Source organism: Theropithecus gelada, chromosome 3 (genome assembly GCF_003255815.1).
Source record: "Theropithecus gelada isolate Dixy chromosome 3, Tgel_1.0, whole genome shotgun sequence".
Classification (NCBI taxonomy): Eukaryota; Metazoa; Chordata; class Mammalia; order Primates; family Cercopithecidae; genus Theropithecus; species Theropithecus gelada.
The window spans coordinates 109,124,946-109,131,116 of NC_037670.1; positions in this window are offsets into that span (position 1 = coordinate 109,124,946).

Sequence of the window (6,171 nt, forward strand, 5' to 3'; positions counted from 1 at the left end):
AGGGGAAAATATAAAAACAAGGATCTATTAATATTTCATACCTACTTTTCCCTAGGCAAAATAGATTTATTGTGCTGAACAAAAAATAAAAAGAGATCTTAAGTTATTTCAGTTTCTAAAAAAAATCCTAAATGTTTATATATATATATATATATATATATTTTTTTTTTTTTTTTTTTTTTTTTTGAGATGGAGTCTTGCTCTGTTGCCCAGACTGGAGTGCAATGGTGCAATCTCAGTTCAGTACAACCTCCACCTCCTGGGCTCAAGCGATTCTCCTGCCTCAGCCTCCCGAGTAGCTGGGCTTACAGGCACCCGCCACCACGCCCAGCTAATTTTTGTATTTTTAGTAGAGATAGGGTTTCACCATTTGGCCAGGCTGGCCTTGAACTCGTGACCTCAGGTGATCCACCCGCCTCCACCTCCCAAAGTGCTGGGATTACAGGGGTGAGCCATCATGCCTGGCCCTAAATGTTATATATTAATCTTCCTCATGTAATCATGATAACTCACAGGTAGTGCTGTTTTTCTTTGATACTATGCACTACTAGACATGTAAATCAGATGGAATTCTAATGAATTCTTAGACTTTTAAAATCAGCATTTTGGATATTTAAATGACCTCACAGATTGTCTAATCCAGTGTTTCTCCCTTGTTTTAAAAAATATCTTTTATTTTTTATTTTTAAAAATAGAGATGAGGTCTCACTATATTGCCTAGGCTGGTCTCCAACTCCTGGGCTCAAGTGATCCTCCAACCTTGGTCTCCCAAAATGGTAGAATTATACGTGTAAGCCACCACACTTGGCCTCAGTGTTTCTCAAAGTGTAGTCCAGAGATTGAGTCAGAATCAGTTGGAATGACTGATAAAAATGCATATTCCTAGAAGTCACACCCAAATGAACTAAATGAAAAATCTGTCATTGAAATGTATCACAGCAGCCTGCTAACTTTGAAAGCATACAACGTTTTCTGTATTTTCAGACAATACAGAAAAATCAGAGGAATACTCATGGCCCTCCTTCTCTCATCCTTTGCCCAAGTTCTGAGGATTGGGTTTTAATACCCACTGCATGGACTGCATGCCTGTGTCTCCCTCAAATTCATTCATATGTTGAAGCTGTAACCCCCAATGTGATGGTATTACGAGGTGGAGGCTTTGGGAGGTAATTAGGTTTAGATGAGATCATGCAGGTAATGCCACCATTATATGATTAGTTCCCTTAGAATAAGAGGAAGACACACTAGAGCATCCTCACTCCATCCTGCAAAGATATAGCAAAAGGCAGGCTGTCTGCATGCCAGGAAGAGGGCCTTCGTCAGAACCAGGCCATTCTGGCATCCTGATCTTGAACTTCCCAACTTCTAGAACTGTGAGAAATAAATTTCTATTGTTTAGGCCACCTAGTCTGTGGCATTTTGTTATGGCAGCATGAGCTGTCTAAGACACACATTCTGGGTTTGCCTTCAGTATGATTTTCTATAACATGTTTTTGCCTTTCTTTTTATATCTGGTATCCATAAAATGATTATTATAAAATGAACTTTTATTGCACCTATTCCTATATCTTATCAGTGGGAGAATGTTAACATTTTGTAGGAATCAGACATATAGGCATTTGGGATTTGTAAGTCCGGTGCCTGTCAGATTTTAAGTTTTATGAAGTTCACACATATCTCTGAAAGTTAATCATGTGTGATCTTTTAAATCCAGCAAGTGGCACAAGCGGAATTTAAACTCAGTCCTAGCTCAGTGCCTTTTCTTTTTATTTATGTAATGCCATCTCTAGCAACAGTGAAAATATTACACAACTTATGTCACATAAACAGTCTTAAGGATATTTGAATTAAAAAACCACCACAGCTATGAAGGTCTACAGAGTTACTTTTGTTGTTTTAAATTCAAGTCAATAAATCAGAAAAAAAGATGTTAATGCTTTCATAGAGAAAGACTAGAAAGGATCTTAAAAATAATAAAATTTGACCTCCATATTTTACAAATGAACAAACTGAGGCCTATGTGTACTAAGTTACTTCTCCAAGATAATACAATGTACAATGGCAGAATCATATCCAGACATAAGACTATTGACTCATGGCCTTTTGCTCTTTTCTCTGACCCTGTTATTCAGGAGTATTGTCCATGGACTAGTAGCATAACATAATCTAGGAGCTGGACCAATACTTCTCAAATGTCAATGTACATGATGAATCTCCTGGCATTAAAACAAAAAAGTAGATTCTGATCTAGTAGGGCTGGAGTGAGGTCTGGGGTGCTACATTTTTATTAAGCTTCCAGTTGCTGTGTAGTGAATTATTATAGTTTTATGTTGCCTCAGTATCTGTTTTGAGTATAAGTTGGACTTTCTCATACCAAAAGCAGGACTTCATCACCCTTGATCCAGTTTCTGGTTTTCTTCTTTTTCCTAGTTCCTCAGATTGATGGATCCAGATGTCTGCCTTTTGTAACCACCTCCTGGTGACCACGCCTTTGTGGTACAGCTAGATAAAACTGACTGTACTTGCCCCACAGACTTCACACCCTGCGTGGACTGTGCAGATATGCCACGGTGACCACCTCTGTCACAGTGTGACTCCATGGAGCCAATGCCTGCTTGTGTTAAATTCACCAATTAGAATTCCCCTTGAGCCAGCAGCTTGGGTAGCACCTTTAGACTCCAATACAAGCTTTGGGCCCCTCCTGCTCCCTGCCTGCTTTCTGTTGGCCCAGGGAGGCATGCTATATTCTGCTTCTGTTATTTTGTGTGTTCTATTGTGCTGCCTCCTCTGTGTCTTACTTGACCAACGTATCCAAGCCCAACTCTCCTAGAGAGTGGCTATCTTGATTAGAATAAACTGGACAGAGGTCAGACAAGAGTCACAAGGGTGTCTGCCAGTATAAACAAGTTCCTGTGAAAGGGGTACTTTGTCACATGTTGGACACTTGGACATCAGGCCATTCACCAGGACAAAGAAGTATCCTGTGGGTCTGGTGCGGTGGTTCACACCTGTAATTCCAGCACTTTGGGAGGCCGATGCGGTTGGATCACGAGGTCAGATCGAGACCATCCTGGTCAACATGGTGAAACCCTGTCTCTACCAAAAATACAAAAATTAGCTGGGTGTGGTGGTGCATGCCTGTAGTCCCAGCTTGGGAGGCTGAAGCAGGAGAGTCGCTTGAACCCAAGAGGCAGAGGTTCCAGTGAGCCGAGATCGCACCACTGTACTCCAGCCTGGGGACAGAGTGAGACTCTGTCTCCAAAAAAAAAAAAAAAAAAAAAGGCATTCTGTGAAAGGTTCACTGTAAAGATCAACCCATGCTGTCCGGGCAGGGGTACAATTTACAGCCATTCTCCAGAGACAGAGCTCAAGACCAAATTAAAGGAAAAAAATCACAACATGTTCTCTATGCTGCTGATCCCCAGGACACAATGAGTAATTACAATATGTTGATGGGTGAATGGAGGCCCCTTTCTCCTGAAGGATCACTTTCCTCCAGCAATAGGAAAAGGCTGCAACTGAGTCTGAGGTCTAAATGTTATTCAAGAGATGGCTTCTCTAAGCTTACATTCTTCAGTCAGCTTCATCAATTTAGACATACTTGAGAAATAAAAGATTAATAATTTGATTCTTAATTGTGAAAGGTATTTATTTCCTAGTTGCCATAAATGGCTAATGAAAAATATAGGTGGATTGATAATTATTTACATTTGATGAATAAAATATATCAAAAAGCTTTTAATAAAAAAGAGTTAACACACCTACTTTACCACCAAAGATATGTGTGACTCCTCAATTGAAAATGCTTCTCAGGGCTTAGTGTTTTTACAAAGAAGGCCTAGGAATAAAGAACACAGATGATCTTTTAAGGAGGAAAACCATTACATTCATGGTCATAATTTTTAAAAAGTCATTAGTATGTGGGTTTGAACACCATGTACTCCTTATTAATAAAGATCAGACATTTATTTAGCAAACATTTATTTGATACCTAGCATGAATCAGAATGTACAAAAGTACCTACAATTCAAATAAGAGCCAGATCCTAACCTCTAGAAACCTCTAGAAAAAAAGATATATAATCCCATGTAAAATGTAAATATTTCTTGAAGAATATTGAGTGGAACAGCAGTAATAATTAGTAATTACAAAGTATGTTACCTTTTCAAGACTGTTTGCACATTAGTTCATTAACCCCATTGTGAGAAAAATAAACCTTGAATTTCTTTTAATAGTCAGCAAGAAAAATGAGGTCAAGAAATTGTGTGATTTACTTATAGCAACCAAGAGGATAAACTAGTGTTTAAAAAAAATTATCCAAAACTTGGATATCAGAATGAAACACTATGACTATCCAATATAATATAGAATATAGTATACAAGGCCCACCCAGGGATTATTTTATAAAGTGAATGTACTTGTGACTAACTTTGCTATATTACTATCTGATTAGAGTCCAGGTACTGTGAATAACATGCTAACTTATAGATTTTTATTTGATAGAAATGGCATCTACAGAGGATATGGTTTAACTGTCCTGTAGGACATTGAGCAGTTTGTATTTAACATCCCACTCACCACCCCGGCCTCCAAAATGCCTATAAGTAAACAGTTTCTCAAAATGGTCTTTGAAGGAGCTTTATCATCTTACTGGCTCCCTTGTTAATGACAATATAGCTATGACAAATATCTATATTTGTGTGAGAATTACTTTAAAAAGTTTTGAAAATTATACTTCAATACTAGGCCAATGACTCAGAAATTTATTGAACTTAATAATGATGACAATTATCCTTGGTCAGATAGTGGAAGGTGAAAAAGAAAGTTATATTTTTTATAATAAAAAATAAAAAATTATATGACAATTAAAATGACATTACTCTGAAGTTCAATAAGAAAAATAAAGTGTTCCCTGATTAATTGAGCAACCACTGATTACCCTTTGTATTCTTATAGCATTGTCTGCGACCCTCATTGTTTATTTAATATAGATTAGTGACTTTTTCTTATATAATCTCTCTTCCTAACCAGATTTTAAAATCTCATACTTGTAGGCCAGGTACAGTGGCTCACACCTGTGATCCCAGCACTTTGGGAGGCCGAGGTGAGTGGATCACCTGAGGTCAGTTCAAGACTGGCCAACGTGGCAAAACCCTGTCTATACCAGAAATACAAAAACGAGCTGCTTGTGACTTGGGAGGCTGAGGCATGAGAATCGCTTGAACTTGGGAGGTGGGGGTTGCAGTGAGCTGAAATCGCTCCACTGCACTGCAGCCTGGGCAAGAGAGTGAGACTCCATCTCAAAAAAAAAAAAAAATTATAGTTGTTTCCATCCTTCAGGATGCTAAATGAGCAAGCATGGTAGATTCTCAATATTTATTTTGTAAAGAAACTGAATGAAATATACAAGGCATTAATGTGCACAAAGCCAATATGCCCAAATTGGTATTTACTAAGTTTTAGAAAATTCTAACAAAATATAACTGGCTGTAAGGGAACCGGAAAAGAGAAATGGTAAGATTCTCATGCTTCATACACATGTAAGTTTATATGCCCCATCTTGTTTTAAGAATAATTTAAGCTTTCGGGCCGGGCGCAGTGGCTCAAGCCTGTAATCCCAGCACTTTGGGAGGCCGAGACGGGCGGATCACGAGGTCAGGAGATCGAGGCCATCCTGGCTAACCCGGTGAAACCCCGTCTCTACTAAAAAATACAAAAAACTAGCCGGGCAAGGTGGTGGGCGCCTGTAGTCCCAGCTACTCGGGAGGCTGAGGCAGGAGAATGGCGTAAACCCGGGAGGCGGAGCTTGCAGTGAGCTGAGATCCGGCCACTGCACTCCAGCCTGGGCGACAGAGCGAGACTCCGTCTCAAAAAAAAAAAAAAAAAAAAAGAATAATTTAAGCTTTCAAGGACAATAAAAGAAAAAAACTTAAAAATACCTGTTGCATGGCAGCATATATCAATTAAAAGCCAAGTGAAAGAACAAAGAAAGTGATTGGCTCAACATGATACAAGTAACCAGGGTTCCAAATAAAAAATTGATCACAGTGAGGGTAAAAGATTTCCTAGGTTTACTGTGGCTATGTACATAATGATAATGAGAAGCTGGAAAAAAAAAAAAGCAGCAGAATCATTACTTCTTGACTTTCAATATCAGCATATTGCTGTTAG